Consider the following 19762-nt stretch of genomic DNA (forward strand, 5'->3'; position numbering starts at 1 on the left):
CGCCCCCCAGCGGCTCCCCTAGCCTCAGTCCTTGGGGCCAGTGAATTTACCCTAGTGCAGCTTCCCAGTAAACCTACTTTTAATCCAATCTAACCTGTTTTAAATTGGCTCATTTCGCCAGTGGCAGAAAAATAGCTTATGCCTTCTATAGATATCATTTTTTTTAATTGTCAAAAACATTGAGCACTGCACTCAGATCAGAGAGGAACCCAATCTGACCCTCACAGTACTTTTAATCCAGGGTGTGCAAAGAAAAAAAAGGCAATTTATACAGCATAGTTGAACATCAATAATTAACACCCAGCGACCCGGGGCGGACAGGGCACGGGACGGCTCTGTTCCTTCACCAGCTCCTCTTCGGCTCCTGTTTCCTTTTCTGCTTCTGCTCTTCGGGAACAGGAAGAAACCTAACTGCGCCTGGGGTTCAAGCATGCCTGGACAAATCTGTCTAACTGGTGGGGCAGGATCTGCCCTGCCCTTGGCAGGGACTCAAAGCCGGCCTGCTACTTTAAACGCATCCAGACAAGTTTAGCAAACAAAGGAGACAGGGAGGCAGGTGGGAGCGGGTATGTTTGAATTGTGAAAATTCTTCCCAATCCTGCCCCCACCGGGGCCGGAGGGGGGGGGCGGGGAGAGAAAAAAAAGAGAAAAAAAACCCCACATTCTCAGGGAAGAGGGAGAGTCTTAATCGTGGAGTCTCGTGACAAGGGAGCTGACTCATTTCCTCCTCTGACAATAATTCACAGGATTATTTTTTACTCCGGAAACTGGGACAGGAGATCGAAATCTATGTACCCAATGGCATCATCAGCTCAGCTAGAGTCCGCGATAGGATTTGGTATTAGGTTGAAAAAAAAGCAAGCCGGCACTGTGCCTTTGTACACGTGAGACAAAGGTGTCCTGCGGGGGGGGGGGGGGGGGGGGGGGCATGGCCGAAAGCCAAGCAAGGGCAACTCAGAGGCATCGGCCCTCGCGGATCACTCAGTGCCACGTGACCGCCCGCATCCTTGGTTTCCCCTATGTGACCAAAAACAAAACCAAAAAACCAAACAAACAGTAGCCTTGCAGTTTTTGACATACCATGGGACAAAGGCCAGAAGATGCATCTGTTTAGCCATGAGCCGCTTTGACAGTCCTTCTCTGGAGGGACGGTGACTGGACCTCAGGTTGCCTTCATTGTCTTAATTCTTTGTTATAGAGTTATTATTATTATTATTATTATTATTATTATTTAGTTCAAGTCCAGGTCTGAAGAAAAATGGGGTAGAAATTCCATTTTAAATCCCAACTGATCCATTCCGTAGGAGCCCTGGTAGGTCAGAGCCGTCGGTGCTTCTTTGAGGTTCAAATTCAAGCTACAACCCTACATGCCTGCTAAACCTCCTACATGCCAGCTAAACCTATATGTCATGAATAAAGAAAGGTCCGAGAGGACCATCTCTACCGTCTTGGGGTGGGTGGGTGACTTGTTTTGTTGTTGTTTTGTTTTTTGTCTGTTTGTTTGTTTGTTTCTCTTTTTCAAGACAGGGTTTCTCTGCATAGCCCTGGCTATCCTGGAACTCACTCTGTAGACCATGCTGGCCTTGAACTCAGAAATCCACCTGCCTGTACCTCCCAAGTACTGGAAATAAAGGTGTGTGCCCCCACCACCCGGCTTTTGTTTGTTTTTTAAGACAGGGGGTTTCTGAGGCTGGAGAGATGGCTCAGCGGTTAAGAGCACTGACTGCTCTTCCAAAGGTCCTAAGTTCAAATCCCAGCAACCACATGGTGGCTCACAACCATCTCAGAATGAGGTCTGATGCCCTCTTCTGGGGTGTCTGAAGTGTCTGAAGACAGCTACAGTGTACTTACATATAATAAATAAATCTTAAAAAAAAAAAGATGGGGTTTTATGATTTTTTTTCATTACTTAATTTATTCACTTTATATCCCAGTCCCACCCTCCCATCTCCCTTCCCTCATTTTCCTCTCCCTATCCCCTTAGAGGAGGGAAGCCCCACCCCACCCTACCCGGTACCAACCTGCCTTGGCACATCTAGTTGCAGCAGGACTAAAAGTATCCTCTCCCATTGAGGCCAGACAATGCAGCCCAGCTAGGGGAAAGGGACTCAAAGGCAGACAATAGAGTCTGAGTCAGAGACAGCCCCCATTCCACTTGTTAGGAGACCCACACGAAGACCAAGTTGCACCTCTGTTACATATGTGTAGGGGACCTAAGCTCAGTCCACGCATGCTCTTTGGTTGGTGGTTCAGTCTCTGTGAGCCCCGCAGGCCCAGGTTAGTTGGCTCTGTAAGTCTCTAAGTCTACTCCTCCGGCTCCCTCAATCCTTCCCCGACTCTTTTTTGTTTTTTGTTTTTTTTTGAGACAGAGTTTCTTTGTGTAGCCCTGGCTGTCCTGGAACACACTTTGTAGACCAGGCTGGCCTCGAACTCAGAAATCCGCCTGCCTCTGCCTCCCAGAGTGCTCGGATTAAAAGTGTTCCTAACTGGCTTCTCTTCTACCCCCTCCCCCCCCCCCCCCCCCCCCGAAAACAGTCTTTCTAAATTCAGCTCCTGTACTATGTCCCAATCAAACCAAAATGGAATCAGTTATGCTAAGTACTACGTATCAAATTGAAACCTTTAATCAGGTTAGACTCCAAACAGAGTCTTAAAAGCAAGATTGAGAGGCGGGGGCTGGAGACACAGTCCAGCTGTCAAGAGCACTTGTTCTTCCAGAGGACAAGGGTTCAAATGCAAGGCCCTAATTCAAGAGCTCACAAATGCCTATCACGCGGGCTTCAGGAGATCTAACCCCTTCTTCTGGCCTACGTGGGCACCTGCATACACATGGCGTATGTACAAACGGATACATGTGTACACTTGAATAAACATTTAAAATGTAATAAACCAAACCCAAGCCTCAGCATAATAGTCGACTCTGCTTTATGATCTTGCTAGGCAAGTAACTTGGCAATCACTAATTGCCTTTTTTAATATGTCTATTTCCTGTTCCAACTCAGAAAAACCAACTTCTGCAGTGCCCAACACAATACCTTTTCTTTCCTTGTTCCTTTTTGTCGTTCTGAGGAATCAGATCCAGAGCCTTGCACACGCGGGCAAATTCGCCAGCCCCACACTCCTCATGCAAGCCCATATACTCCCTTTTCAAAACTTTTAAGGGAGGTTGATGGGATCAGCGGGTGGTGGTGACTCCAGAAAGACCACACCAAGCCCAGAGGGGAAAGGGCAAAGGCGGCAGCAGAAAGAGGTGGGAGGGGGGTGTTCCTCTTACGAATGGTGCTATAGTCACAGGTAAAGGTGAGCCCAATGGATTCTGGGAATATGGTGGCCGTTGTCTTGGCAACAGGTTCTGGTACCAACTTTCCTCCCTTATTATTATTATTATTATTATTATAAAGAGAAGAAAAAGAGGAGGGGAAGCCGATGGTGAAAGGGAATGAGGGCGCCATGTCTGTTAAGCTACTTCCTGCTGCATAGGGGCATCGTCAGTTTTGGGGTGTAGCTGACTTTCACCATCAGGATCCACTTGGTAAACATTCGCATCAGGTACCTCTGTGGACAGCGGCTCTTCTGTGGGCAGTGGCTGGTAGTCCTGTAAGGGGAACTGATTAATAGTTTGGTTAGAAATTTTTTGTATTTGCCATTGGAGGAATGTAGAAGCAAGATTAATGAGACAGGGAGCAATTAACAACACCAGGAAGATGACTAGAAAAGGCAGGTGTTACAAAAGGGAGTGTCCACTTCCATATAGGGTTTTTGAAAATCCTAGAACTGGAGGTCTCACCATCCCTGAAATTCTTTTTCTTTGTTTGTTTGTTTTGTTTTTTTTTCTGAGACAGGGTTTCTCTGTGTAGCCCTGGCTGTCCTGGTACTCACTCTGTAGACCAGGGTGGCCTTGAACTCAGAAATCTGCTTGCCTCTGCCTCCCAAGTGCTGGGATTAAAGGCGTGAGCCACCACCCAGCCCTGAAATTCTTTATGTCTGACTGTAGCTCCTGTATTTTATTTCTCACTATCCCAGATTTGTTGACATAGAAACAGCATTCTTCTTGAAGGAACAGGTCAAGACCACCTTCTTTAGCTGTCAGGACATCTAGGCCCCATCGGTTCTGAAGCACCACAGCTGCCAAAGAATCAAAATGTTTCTGGAATCCCATGGCTCTTGTATGTAGAAGAAAAGTGTCTTGCGGTGTTGATAGAAGAAATGATTGCTCCATGATTCTAGCATATGTATCTGACAAGACCATTATGGGCAGCCCCCATATTCATCTGGCCATTTTCTACAATAACCTTTTGTCTGGTCAAAGAGAAAGCAAGTATAGAGATCATAATATTTAGATGGGATAACAGATACAGGGATGATAGGGATTTGGATCGGTTCCTGGTATCCAGCTATGGAGCAGTTTCCTGACCCTATTTGAAAAAACTGTTTGGGTTTTTTGAACGTTGACTCTCCAGATGTAAGGGCTGCCCTGGCTGGAAACGAAGAAGACCAGGGTGAGGACGAGAAACCCATGCCTAATCCAGTGAGGTCGAGCTCTGCTGTCGGAGTGGAGTCTCATTTTCTGGGATTGGGGACAAGGTGGGTGGTCTCGTTGTCCTCGGGAGTGTAACAGAGCACAGTCCTGTTAGGGTCTGTGTGTATGAAGAGTCATTTTTAGGTGGAGGGACGAAAGGTTTGAGGTGAGACAGGTGGACCCAGTGAGAGAGTCCTTCAAGTTTAGCAGCTGTAGGGGTCACAAGAATTACTTTAAAAGGGCCCTGCCATTTGGGAGAGAGGTGAGGGCCGGTGATCTGGAGGGGATAGAAGGACTTGGTCTCCAATGTTGACAGGCAGTGGACAGGAGACAGTCTGTGGCCATGGTAGATGGTGGTCAGCAAAGTCCCATAGGAAAGAACGGAGGTGGCAAAGCAATGGGGTGAGTAGGTGGTCTGGGAGGGGAGAGCATTCAGGTGAAAGACCAGGAGTTAAGACATGAGTTCAAAGGGTGAGATGAGGAGAGGTTGCTTGGGGAGAGCTCGTAGCCTGCAAAGAGCCAGAGGTAGGAGTTTTACCCAGTCAAGGTGAAGTTCCTGTGACAGCTTAGCAAGAGTGGTTTTTAAAGAGCGGTTAGTTCTTTCTACCTTACCTGAAGATTGAGGATGGTAGGGAATGTGAAAATGCCAGGCTATGACTAGGGCCTTAGAGAGACTCTGAGAGATCTGGGAAGTAAATTCAGGACCATCGTCTGACTGGAGTGATGCTGGGACACCAAATCAGGGGATGATCTCTCAGAGGAGAAGATCAGAAACTGTCTGAGCCCTTTTGTTAGTTGTGGGAAATGCCTTCACCCACCCCAAGAAGTTGTCTACCAAGACCAGAAGGTACTTGGCACATTTGACAGTGGGCATGTGGGTAAAGTCAGGTTGCCAGTCAGTTCCAGGAAGGGAATCTCTAGCCCGATGGATAGGAAAAGGAATGCTTCAATATCTCCAGTTAAAGTCCGACATCTGACAGATTTTATAAGAAGCAGTGATAGATTTTAAGAAACTTAAGTCCTGGCAGTGTGGTGGTGGCACAGGCCTCTAATCCCAGTATTCTGGGAGGCAGAGGCAGGCGGATTTCTGAGTTCGAGGCCAGCCTGGTCTACAGAGTGAGTTCCAGGACAGCCAGGGCTATACAGAGAAACCCTGTCTCGGAAAAGAAAGAAAGAAAGAAAGAAAGAAAGAAAGAAAGAAAGAAAGAAAGAAAGAAAGAAAGAAAGTAAGTTAAGTCCTCAGGAGTAGGCTGTAGGTGGGTCTTAACAAAGAAAGCAACCATCTGCAATGGAATCCAGTGCCCTCATCTGGTGTGTCTGAAGACAGGTACAGTGTACTCATATCCATAAAATAAATAAATGAACTCTTAAATACACACATACACACACATACACACACACACACACACACACACACACACACCAGATAGCATTTTAAAAAAAGAAAGAAAAGAAAAGCCTATGGCTCAAACTTCCCTGGAGCTGCAAAACCTTTGAAAACTGTATTTGACACAAGCATGCTCTTTTTCAATAAGGACAGCAGACCTGCTCCAGATGCTTGCCAGTAAATGTTTAACGAGGAGCAGTGTGTGAGGGAGCTGCCTGGGACCTGCAGGTGTGCTGCTTCTCTAGGGACAGGCTCTCCAGTTGCTTTCACCAGTGCACAGCTGGAAGGCACCATCCATTTTGGCCAGCTGACCAAATGCCCCCTCCCACCGCCCCCACCCTACCCAGCATGCAGCCCCAAGGAACACAGTCTGAAAACACAGAGAAAGTAACTCTGTACCTAGACACTTTGTGGTGGTTAGCTCTAAAATTGGTAATTAATTGCTGCCAGTGCTGGATCGTTTTGTTAACTTTGTGACACAAAGTCATCTTAGAGGAGAAACCCTCAGTTACGAAACTGCTTCCTTGAGATCAGGCTGGAGGCAGAGCTGTAAAGCACTTCCTTAATTAGTTAAAAACTGCCCAAGGCCTTTGTAAATGGGGCCATGCTTAGGCTAGATTCAATAAGAAAGCAAGCTGAACAAGGTAGCCCCCTGCAAGGCTTCTGCATCTGCCCCTTCCGAGTTGTTCCTGCCGGTTTGAGTTCCTGTCCTGACTTCCAATAAAGATGAACTATGCTGAGAAATATAAGCAAAATAAACCCTTTTCTCTTGCTTTTAATCATGGTATTTGATCACAGCAATAATAACCTTAAACAAGACAGACACTGCTTATGAATACTGAAATATCCTGTTTTCCACATTCTAGAATCCTATTAAATACTCTAGGAATTTAGTAACCAGCAATAGACAGCCTTTCTTATTCATTTACATATCATCTTGATGGGCTGGAGAGAGATGGCTCCGGGGATAAGAGCACTGACTACTCTTCCAAAGGTCCTGAGTTCAAATCCCAGCATCCACAAGGTGGCTCACAACCATCCATAATGAGATCTGACACCCTCTTCTGGTGTGTCTGAAGGCAGCTACAGTGTACTTATATATAGTGATAAATAAATATTTGGCCGGAGCAAGCAGGGCCGGTGTGAGCAGAGGTCCTGAGTTCAGTTCCCAGCAACCACATGATGGCTCACAACCATCTGTACAGCTACAGTATTTATTTGTATTTCTTATATTTGTATTTCTATGTATAAATACACACATACACACACACACACACACATGGTGTATACATAAAATAAGTAACTAAATATTTAAAAATAAATAAATATCATCTTGACCTTCAGGCTATGACTTTTTTTTTTTTTTTTTTTTTTTTTTTTTTTTTGGTTTTCAAGAGGTGTTGGCCACCACTGCCCAGCTGATTTTGCTTGTTTTAAACATGATCTCCTCTAGGCCAGGCTGTCGTCCAGCCAGCAGAAGATGAGCCACAACACCCAGGTTATGCAGTGCTGGGTCGGACCCAGGGCTTGTTTATGCCAGGTGAGTAATCCGCAGACTGAGCTACACCCTCAGTGCTAGAGGAGTTCTTTGTGAGCAAGCTCAGGGGGCCGGAGGGTCTGCTGTAGTCATGTGACAGACAGATACAGTATGCTGCCTGCTGGGACAAGCCACTCTCCCATGGCTTTTACCACTCTTGGCTGCCATGCTCACGCACTCACCTTGTGTGTGTGTGTGTGTGTGTGTGTGTGTGTATGTATGTGTGTGTGTGTATTTATACATAGAAATACAAATATAAGACAGGCAGTGGTGGCGCACACCTGTAATCCCAGCACTTGAGAGGCGGATTTCTGAGTTCGAAGCCAGCCCGGTCTACAGAGTGAGTTCCAGGACAGCCAGGGCTACACAGAGAAACCCTGTCTCGAAAAAAGCAAAACAAAACAAAACAAAAAGAAATACAAATATATTTATAAAGATATATGTATATATAATGTGTGTGTGTGTGTGTGTGTGTGTGTGTGTGTGTGTGTGTGTGTGTTTGGAGACAATGTTTCACTGTGAGCCTTAGCTGGCTAGCCGCAAACTCAGAACGCACATATATATTTTTTAATATTGTAGATTATCTTATCAGGGACTGGAAAATAAGCTTCTGTTCATACGTTAGGAATACATAGTGAAATTCTTGCAGGTCTTTCCACAGACGACCAAGTTAACTGAACAAACGAAGGGGAGGAGCCTGGGAACAGGGGAGAGTGGGCCAGACGCTGTGACTGAGAGCTGAGCCTGCCACACCCTCGTTTTTATTCTATATGTGCTGGGAACTTTGCTGTGGACCTGTTTTTCTGCACTTCTGAACTCTAGTTTGTCCTCGGTGTATTGGGATTTCTGTTTATATGTATGGCAGTGGGCAGTGGGTCTGATGAGTTCCAGTCTGGCCCAGTGTACCGCCCACAAAACATCACCACCGAGGTGATGAGTTTCAAAAGCCATTGGCAAGCAAGCACAAAGCTGTAGGTAAAGTCCGCAGCTCTGGAAGAATAAAAAACAAGCAAGCAAACAAGCCAAAAACTCAAGAGTTTACTCCCGGGGTGGCCACACACATAGAACCTCAAATCTCTCCCTAAGGATAAAGTTTAGGGGTGTTAATAGCTTAAAGCTGGGCATGATTGGGCACACCTTTAATCCAATCACTCTGGAGACAGGCAGTCAGGTCTCTGTGAGTTTGAGGCCAGCCTGGTCTACAAATCAAGTTCCAGGACAGCCAGGGCTAAGTAGTGACACTTTGTCTTGAAAATACAGCAACAATTATCATTATTACTCAATAATATTTAATAATTACAATAATAATATAATAATTATAATAAAGAGAGTGGTCTGAGGCCTGAGGAAAGGTGCTTGGAGGTCGGGAAAATGGAAAAGTAGTAAAAAAAAAAATGTAGAAAAAAACCTTCATAGCTCTTCACTAGCAACATGCTTGGGAAATAAATGACGGCATTAGGTGCCCTTGAAGGCAGAACATTGTCCCTGCGACACTAAAGGCTGCTCTCTGGACTCTTGTACAGGCCTCTCATGCTCAAAGTCCGTGATTTTGACCAGTTGGAAACCTCTAAATTCCTACAGAAGCTATGTAGGTAATCATTACCTTCACGGCCCATCCTCAGTGGCATCATCTACAGCAGTGAGAACCGGAAGCCTACTGCCCAACTCTGCCACCTTCCGAATTGATGATAAAAGCAACCAAATAAGGTGAGCAGGCCTGCTCATGTTTACCCTTGGTTTCACATTAGGTTTGGAGTCCAGGCAGTAGTTGAGTGCCTCCTCCACACCCCACAAGAACGGAGGCCCCTCTGAGCTGGTCCCAGAAGGAAGGGCAGGTAAATGGCCACCCACTGGGTTAGTGCAGGCATGAGGCAAACTCTGACAGAGGGCCTTGTGATCAGCTGAGGACTTTAGAGACGAACCAGAGGATATCTCAGGCGCACTATGTCAGGGAAGAAGGACTCTGACAGGGAGCCCGGAGAGAAAGATTCCTGTGGGTACAGCTCTGGGACATAGGGTAGCAGCAGACATAGGAGAAAGCAGCATCCATTAGGGAAGGAAAACCTGGTGAACTTGAGTTAAGTCAGGAAAAGAAAGAAACGATTCACAATAGTCCTAGGACTAGGGTGCTGGGATAGACGCACTGCCGGGGGTAGAAGAGCTAGCGTGCATGGTGTATGTGTGCCAGATACTAAGACTCTCATGGGAGAGTTCATGTCACCACCAACAATAACTCGGTGTGGTGGGTGGACTTATCATCCTTATAGGTGCGAAAACTGAGGAAAGTGGCTAATGCCTTCCTAATCAGCTAGGAAGTAACACAGCTTGTCGTCAAAGCTGGGTAGTGTAAGCCAGATCTTGTCACCATGGTATCACCTAATCAGAGGGAGTAACGGAGCAAAAACAGAACGAGCAAATTAATGTTTTCAAACAAGCGCCGTGAGGTTACAGTCACACAGCCTACCTCATTTATATGGACACATATAAATGACACAGGCACACAGGTTCTTTCATATCAGTGGAGAGACATTGGCTCACCTGAAAAATGTTGAGTACCCTTGCGCTATGGACACAAATATCCATTTAACAAATATTTGTTCATCATCTCCCCAGTTTCCGGCCCCGGGATAGATCTATAGATCTTATGAATCTTCTCCGTTACCATCAACTGTGACCTCAGGGGCCAGGGATTGAACTCAGAAGAAGTGTGTGTGTGTGTGTGTACTACAATCCTCAGATCTGAGTGTGTGTGTGTGTGTGTGTGTGTGTGTGTGTGTATTACTATAATGACACCAGGCCTTTGGAGAATGCATATGTTCCGTTAGTGCGCATGCGTGGTAACTGGGTGCATAACCAGTGCCTTAGCTTCTGCCACAGGAGGAACAACCTAACTGTGGCTTCAAGGACATAACCACAAAGAGACATCAGGAGACACAACTGCCAACATACAACTTCAGTTTTCCTTGGCTGTCCCATATCTAACTGCCTGCCTGCCTGGTACCAGTGTGAGAATGAGATGTCCTTCAGCAATTACTGTGTTTAAATATAGCAGTTTCCAGTTGCTGATGCTGTTTGGAGAGATTATAAAACCTTTAGAAGTCAAGGACCGGGGTTAGAGAGGAGGGCTCAGTGGTTCAGGGTGCTTGCTGCTCTTATAGAGGACCTGAGTTCACCTCTCAGCACCCTCACAGCTGCCTGTAGCTCCAGCTCCTGGAGATCTGACACCCTCTTCTGGCTCTGCAGAAACCTGAACAAATGCGGCAGACACACCCATACACATACACATAAATTTTAAAAAGTAAATCTTTTAAAAAGCCTGGGGACTAGATCACAGACATAGCCAGTGGTAGTAGGTCTTTAAGGGATACAGCTAAGCCTGATTTCTATCGTATTTTCTGCTTCCTGATCAGCTCAGATGTGAACAGCTTCCAATACATGTGTGTACACACAGCCTAGAGCCTTTCGTCCACACCTTTCTGGCCATAGTGAACTGAACTCTGGGAAACCGAAGTAAATACTTCTTCTTTTTCTTGCTTCTGTCAGATATCATGTCCCAGAGGTGAGAAAATAGAGTCATCTACTTTGATTCCCAACTTGGTGAAAATACAAAACAACCCTGGGCTCAGTGTAGCTTACAGTTTCTCTGGAAGAGCTAGAGATTCTCCAGAGATTCTTTCTGGCCATATGCATGCACACGCCTTGCGATCCAGTGGCCATGTGCAAACATAACTCAAGCAAAGTGAAAAGCAACAAATACAGAGCAAACATTAAAAAAAAAATCAGCTCTTCACAGCTGGCCTGGGTACTTTTCTAGTGCTGGGATAAGATACCAGAACCAAGGGCAGGAGAGATGGCTCAGCGGTTAAGAGCACTGGCTGCTCTTCCAGAGGTCCAGAGTTCGATTCCTAGCAACCACATGGTGGCTCACAATAATGGAATCTGATACACTCTTCTGGTACGTTGTCTGAAGATAGCTACAGTATACTCATATAAATAAAATAAATAAATCTTAAAAAAAAAAAAGATACCAGGACCAAGGCAACTTATAAAAAGGAAGAGAGTTTATCTGGGCTTACGATGCCAGAGGGTGAGCCCATGATCATTATGGCAAGAAGCATGATAGCTGAAAACTTACATGTAATCTACAAGTTAGAAGAGAGAGATAGACAGACAGACAGAGACAGACAGACAGACAGACACTGGGCTTTGTGGTTTTAAAAGCCCACCTCCAGTTACACATTACTTCCAACAAGGCCATTAGCTCTTAATCCTTCCCAAAAGGAAGGATTTAATCCCTCTATCAATTAGGAACAAGCATTAAATACAAGCCCATGGGGACCATTTCATTAAATCACCACGCTGATCAGGCAGCACCTAGGCGATGCCTACCAGATCCAGTGAAAACATTCCCTTACAGGCTGCCTCATCTTGTGCCTAAAAGACATGGCCAAATAAAGAAGATCTACTAAGACAGATACCCATGGGAAAACTCTGGCCAGGCAGTGGTGACACACACCCTTAATCCCAGCACTTGGGAGGCAGAGATGGGCGGCAGATTTCTGAGTTCGAGGCCAGCCTGGTCTATAGAATGAGATCCAGGACAGCCAGAGCTATACAGAGAAACCCTGTCTTTTTTTTTTTTTTTTTAAAGAGATTTATTTATTTATTTTTTATATATGAGTACACTGTAGCTGTCTTCAGGCACTCCAGAAGAGGGCATCAGATCCCATTACAGATGGTTGTGAGCCACCATGTGGTTGCTGGGAGTTGAACTCAGGACCTCTGGAAGAGCAGTCAGTGCTCTTAACCACTGAGCCATCTCTCCAGCCCGAGAAACCCTGTCTTGAAGAGAGAGAGAGAGACAGAGACAGACAGACAGAGACAGACAGACAGAGACAGAGAGACCCTGTCTCAAAACAAAACAACAAAAACAAAAACAACTCTGAAGAAGGCCAGGGGTTTCTGCGGGGATTGGGTGAGCACCAGGTTGTATATGCCCAGATGTTTCAAGGTTCACTGAAAGCCATTTGCACAACTGGAATGTATAAACCAACCACTAACAGAAGCCCCTGAAGAATGGCTCTACCTGGAGTCTCCCTCCTCAGCCTGACCATCAGGCAGACTGGTCATGCTGCTGAAGGAAGGGCCAGTTGGAGTGAGGCTAGCAGGGCAGACTTTGCTTTTCTCTCTCATCCTTTCTGCCTTGCCATTAGATTATATTCCTAACACTAACCACAAAGGTCTATTTCTTTAATTGTCCACCTCTTCCTCCTGAGGCTGACCTCAAAGGTCTAGCTATCAAAGCATCAAACACTCCCTTTGGCCCACCTAATTAACATGTCCAATTAAAATTAAGCACCTCATCCTAACACTGGGTTTCCCATTTCACCTTTATAAACCAACATTTTGCTATAAGCCACACCTGTCTCTTCTCTGTCCAGAGCGGCCCTTTGTCCTCTGAAACAATGCCCTTCCTCCCTCTCCCTTGCCCTCTATCCGGACTGGGTCTTTTATTCCTTGCCTTCTGTCCCTCTGGGGCAAATACATTTCCTTTGTGTTGACAATACTTTTCCCAACAACTGCTGACCTGGGAAAGGTTAAATATCAGGCAAAGGACACATGGGGCACAAAATGTGACAAGAAAAAGGGAGAACAAAAATAGGAGAGGAGGATGAGTGGAGGCAGTTAAGATAAAAGAAAGCAGATGTGAGTGTTTTCTTCTGCGGGCACACAGGAAAGATAGCTACTGCAATCTTGGCGACCTTGTGGAAGCGCTTGTGCCCAAACAAGAATTCCAGCTTTCTTCTCTGCCCCTTGAAAGGGAGTGAAGAGGCATTTCCTTATTCTGGTATTTGTTAGCTATGTGATAGATCCCTTTGACTCCCCCAAGGTCATCTCAGAAAGAAGACAATCATGAACAACTAGAGTTCTCACAAGGAACTCACTGTTACTATTCTTCAAAAACAAGAAGACTGCCTTTCTGAGAGAGCTGGGTGCCCCAGGACATGTTTTGAAACCCTTGGTAGTTATTGTTGAATATGGGGAAGGACGATCACAGTAACAGTGTTTGTTGCCTCTAGGCATTGGAAAGGGTGCCTCCCACCCCTTATTTGGTATTAATCTTTCTGGAATCTAAAACATTCTAGGAATGGATATTCCATTAAGAAGGACATTGCAGGGGTTGGAGAGATGGGTAAAGAGCACTGGATGTCAGCACTTGGGAGGCAGAGGCAGGCAGATTTCTGAGTTCGAGGCCAGCCTGGTCTACAGAGTGAGTTCCAGGACAGCCAGAGCTACACAGAGAAACCCTGTCTCAAAAAACAAACAAACAAACAACAAAAAAAAAACAAAAAATAAATAAAAAGCACTGGATGCTCTCGTAAAAGTGGCCATATTAGGTTTCCAGCACCCACGCAGTGGCTCACAACCCAGCTGCAAGTCCAATTCCAAGGCAACACCTTCTTCTGGTGCCTGAGGGTATCACACATACACTAGTGCACATATATACATGCAGTCAACACACACACAAAATACAAATTTAAAAGGAGGAGGAGGAGAGGAAGAGGAGGAGGAGAGACATTATAGACCTCCATGAGGAAATTTCAACTCAAAGTCTGAGAAGCAAGGCCGTCTGGGAGCCTTCCACCTGCACACAGGGAGTAAACACCAGATAGTACAAGTTGGCAGGTAGACATGCTGAGATTGGAGCGAAAAGAACAAGAGTGGACTGGAATTTACAGTAGCCTGTCTGACCTGCAAAAACAAGCCAGACACAACCTGGAGTACTGCAGACTTGAAGAACCAGTTTGTCCTTCCTTGGAAAGGAAGACAGTGGAATTCCCCGGGTGATAACTCCTGGCTCCGGTAAAGAGACGACATCATTCCGTCCAATAGAGATGCACGGTCAGGCAGTTCTGGACAGATATCGTTTAGCCATGCAAATAATTAAAAATACAACACTACGTTACTTTGAACTGTGCAGTCAGGGCTGGAGATGTGGCCATTGGTTAGGAGTGCTTGCTGTTGCACAAGCCTGAGAGCCAGAGTTCAGATCCTCAAGCCTACACAGAACTGAGTGCAGCTCCACACAAACCTGGAACCCCAAGACTGGGGTCAAAGAGAGGCAGAGGAATCCTGAAGCTTGCTGCTGCCAGCCTAGCAGGAAAAAAAATGTGAGCACCGTGTTCACTGAGAGACCCTGCCTCAAAGGAACGAGGAAGACAGCGTTAGGAGACGAAACTAGGGCCTGGAGAGACAGCTCAGCAGTTTAGAGCACTGACTGCTCCTCCAAAGGTCCTGAGTTCAAATCCCAGCAACCACATGGTGGCTCACAACCATCTCATAATGAGATCTGACGCCCTCTTCTGGTGTGTCTGAAAACTGCTACAGTGTACTTATTTATAGTAATAAGTATTTAAAAAAAAATAAAAGATTGAAGGATCCGATCTAACAAGCTGAGCTCCGTGTTAGGGACATATTGTCCTCTGATCTCCACACTCCTGATGGGGCATGCAAACACATGTGTAAGTAAATACAGTAAATAAAAAGCAGACAAAGTCAGGCCGGTGGCTCGCAATCCCAGCAGTCTGCAGTAGGAGTATGGTCAGTTCAAGTGCAGATTGGAGCTAATTAGTAAGCTTGTTGGTCACACAGTGGGACCTTGTCTAAAGGAAAGAAAGAAGAAAACCATGAACAGATCAGGAGACCGTGAGGAGAATAAAAAAACAAGACTTGATCAATGCTAAAGATATATGATATTAATACCTTCCCTGGGCAAGGGTCAGCAGAGAGTGTGCCTAGTTAAATAAATGACTTGTGAACATTTGCAGAGGAAAGTCAAAGATTGATCATTGGTCCAAAATTATTATTGAGGCAAGAATTATGATGTAGGCTGATCCATATACTCACCTTGTTAGCTGAGAGTGGAGACACCATAAATCCTTGTTTAATTGATCTATACTTCCTAGTGAAGATGCATCAAAGGCTCTCTGAGCCCCCAGATGATTTGCAGGGCTTCCTGAAAAGTTAATCTTCAATTATCCCAGTATTCTGGCATTTAAACATTGAAGCATCAAGTAGAGTAAAATACAACTCAAGAGGCTGATTATAGCACAGCGGTTACTTGTTTGCCAGTCCTGTGAGCTCCTGGGTTCCATTCTTATTCTTGCAAGCAAGCCAAACAAAACACAAAAGTAACACATTTGTTCTGTGTTTTTCTTCCTAAACATTTCATGATTAAAATTTACATTGTTAGCCAAGCCAGGGAGTGGAGGCCTCTAATCCAGCTCCCTGAAAGCCTGAAGCTAAAGGATTACAAATCAAAAGTCTCTCTGGACTGCAGAGTGAGTTCAAGGGCAGCCTGGGGACCTTAGTAAGACGTTATATCAAAATAAAGACCAGGGAGGCGGGGCATAGAGAGATGACTCAACAGTTAAGAGCACTGACTGCTGTTCTTCCAGAGGGGGTTTGATTCCCAGCACCCATAAGGCAGCACACAACTGTCTGTAACTCTAGTTCCAGGGAGTCCAGTACTCTTTCCTGGCCTCCACATTTGGGTAGGTAAAACACTCATACACATAAAATAAAAATAACTTTTTAAATAAATAAATGGCTGAGGCTCTTGTTCAGTGGTAGAGCACTTGCCTATCAGCCCTAGGTTCAACCCCCAGTACTGAAATAAGTAAATAAATATAAGAATTTTACAATGGCTTAATATGTTGGTGGAATAAAACCGCATCTTACATTGCTGCGTATTATTTCCACCAAGGACAATGAGTGTATCACGATCTAGCCGGGTAAAACACCACGTGCTGATTGCTTCTCCTGGCCTTCAGAGCTAATTTCCACCAGGAGCCACTTGGTAAGATCAAGGTGCTTAGTCACCCTACCCTCCAACTCTGTCCCCAGTCCTGTCACCTAAGGGCTCCCGCCTTCACTGACTGTGTTCAGTCTCCTTGGCAGGGGACAGTTGGTGTTTCTGCCCCTTTCCGCTGATCTCCCTCCATATAGTTCATCATGAGGCCAATCAGATCTCAAAGCAAGAGGGAAGCCAGAATTGTACACACGCTCCAAAGGACCTTACCTTCCTTAATCGCCAGCAATCACCAAAGGGTTTACAGCCAACACCCAAGCCAAAAAAACAACAGTGACCCCTGTAGGTCAGAAAGAAAGGAGTTTGTGGAAAAGTCATAAAAACTGAGACAAGAAAGGTGTCTGTTTTTGTTTTGTGTCAAAGGATAGACCTCCACAGTTCACTTACTGGTCTCTTTCTTCTTCCTTCCTTCCTTCCTTCCTTCCTTTCTTCCTTTCCTTTTAAAATAAAATTTCTCTTAAAATGCTGAAGAAAGAAATAAATCTAAAAATCAAATGTCCTATTTTACCTAGTAATAAGAATTCAAATTAGCTCAGAGTGAGTTCCAGGACAGCCAGGGCTACACAGAGAAACCCTATCTCAAAAAAAAAAAAAAAAAAAAAAAAAAAAAGAATTCAAATTAGCCAGGCAGTAGTGCAAATGCCTTTAATCCCAGCACTCAGGAGGCAGCCACAGGGGTATCTCTGAGTTTGAGGCCACCCTGATCTACAGAACTAATTCCTGGACAGACAGACAGGGCTAAAGAAACCCTATATCAAAAAACAAAACGAATATATATGTGCAATATATGTATGTAAATATATATATACACACATACACAACACATACATACATATTCACAATGCTTTTTCTTTAAGGAACACAGATGAGAACCAGTTGTCCACAGCTTCAATCCCAGCACTTAGGAGGTGGAAACAGAATTTGTGAGTTTGAGGGCCAGCCTTGTCTACCTACAGCTGAGGTTCTCAACCTGTGGTTGTGACCCCTTTCTTTTGGGGTTGAACAACCCTTTCACAGGGGTCACATATCAGATATCCTGCTTATCAGATATTTACATTATTATTCATAACAGTAGCAAAGTTACAGTTATGAGATAGCAACAAAAATAATGTTATGGTTGGGAATCACCACATGAGGAACTGTATTGAAATGTAGCAGCATTGAGAACCTGCCCTAGAGAGGTCCAGGCCTTCCAAGGCTCCATAGAGAGGAAGGAAGGGATGGCGGAAAGAGGGAGAGAGGGCAGGGGAGGTGGTTGGTACTATAAAGTGGCCATTAAAGTGCAGAAAAAAAGGTGCTACATGCGTACAGGTATATGAAAATAATACACTTAACATTTTAAAATAACTCACCAAAATGTCTTCAACTTGCCAGTGAACTAATGACCTGGGGGGACCCTGTGGCAGACTCACAGAGAGGATGAGAGCCACTGGGTTCTGTCATGGAGCCCAGGCGCTGGGGAGCAATGCAGGGATAACCTACTATGAACTTTCATGAACATGTATAGTTTAGTTCTGTGAAGTGTCCAGGCTGGCCTTGAACGTGTGATCTTCCGGCTGGACTCGCTAAAGCACTATGATTACAGGCATACACTCCCATACTCAGCAATTGTTTTTCATTATCATTTAATTTTAACTGTGAAGACAGTTTACAAAGATAAAGCAAAATAGATAAGATCCTTTAACGTGGAGTTTCAACTTGAACTTTGCCCAGGATTAGCAATAAGACTTTGATCAAATTATTCAAATGACAAGCAAAAGATTGATTTTGATTGAGCTGGGAGGAGATGACAATAAATGATTATAAAGTATTTAATTACTAAGTAGCAGTGTATGTGACTGAATGTAAATAAATGTTTACTTTTTTTGGTTTCCCCCCCCCCCCCCCCCCCCCCCCGAGACAGGGTTTCTCTGTGTAGCCCTGACTGTCCTGGAACTCACTCTGCAGACCAGGCTGGCCTGGAACTCAGAAATCTGCCTGCCTCTACCTCCCAGAGTGCTGGGATTATAGGCGTGAGCCACCACGGCCCGGTTAAATGTTTACTTTCTTTAATATATATTTTTATTATTTTCATAAGATAGTGTACATTTTACTACCCAACTTTGATGTTGAGAAAATAAATATTTTCCTTTCATTTTTGATGCTAAGAACTGAGTCCCAAGCCATGCATATGATACGCACATACTCTGCCATCGGCAAACTACACTCCCCTGCCCCTCAAGCACTAGAAACATTTGATTTCTTTCCTCTTTTGTCTTGTTTCCTTTTAAAGCACAGTCTTTCCTGGAACTCCATATATGTAGCCCAAGCTACATCTGGTCTCTGATTCCTGACCTCCCATACCCTGCGTGCTGTTATTATAGGCAAGGGCCACTAAACCTAGTTTAACATTTAGTTTCTCAGTCTTGAAAATATAGCAGTGTTTTCTTAGCAACACAATCTAGCCAGGGCTGCCCACCTACAGGAGACTGTACAGACAGACCTATTTAAAGAATGAACAACCGTCAAGACATCAAGGGATAGGTCAAATCAAAAAGGCTGTGACATTTATTTCAAGGTTAAAAAAATCTAAATATAGGCAGAATGAACAGACTATCTTTCATGTGCCTCAAATCCAACCCAGCCAAACTCCTCACCCTACCCCATGAGTCAGCGAGGCCGCCATCCGCTCAGTTGCAGAAGCCTCAGCTCCTATCCCCACCCCCCTGCCCACCCCAACATTTTACTTGTTTTATTTTAAGTGTTGTTAATTACAGCATTTGAAGGGAAGGATCTAACTCCACATCAAATGGAAGACTCTAAGATGTTTCCATTAAACTGCTAAACTAAACTAAACTAAAATAAAGAGTGTGAGACTGTAACAGAAGTCAATTTAGATGCCTAGTGTTGTGTGTGATTAGAGTCACCTGCCCAGCTTGGAGCTGTGGCTTCCAGACACTGCCTTATGCAATGTGGAAAGGTGGGGGGCGGGGGGAGGGGAGAGAAAATTTAAGAAAAAAAAAACAAAAACACCATGGGCTGGAGAGATGGCTCAGTAGTTAAGAGTACTGACTACTCTTCTGGAGGTCCTGAGTTCAAATCCCAGCAACCACATGGTGGCTCACAACCATCTGTAATGAGATCTGATGCCCTTTTCTGGTGTGTCTGAAGACAGCTACAGTGTACTTACATATACATAAATCTTTAAAAAAAAAAATAGAGCTGGGCGGTGGTGGTGCATGCCTGTAATCCCAGCACTCTGGGAGGCAGAGGCAGGCAGATTTCTGAGTTCAAGGCCAGCCTGGTCTACAAGGCAAGTTCCAGGACAGCTAGGGCTGTTATACAGAGAAATCCTGTCTATAAATTAATTAATTAAAATAACAATCCACCACAACCCAAGGAAGACTTAAGTCCTGAAGGATTTGGCCCCATCACGCTCACTCCTAACCACACTCTCAGATTATTTTT

This window comes from Apodemus sylvaticus, chromosome 5, assembly GCF_947179515.1.
Source record: "Apodemus sylvaticus chromosome 5, mApoSyl1.1, whole genome shotgun sequence".
Taxonomy (NCBI): Eukaryota; Metazoa; Chordata; class Mammalia; order Rodentia; family Muridae; genus Apodemus; species Apodemus sylvaticus.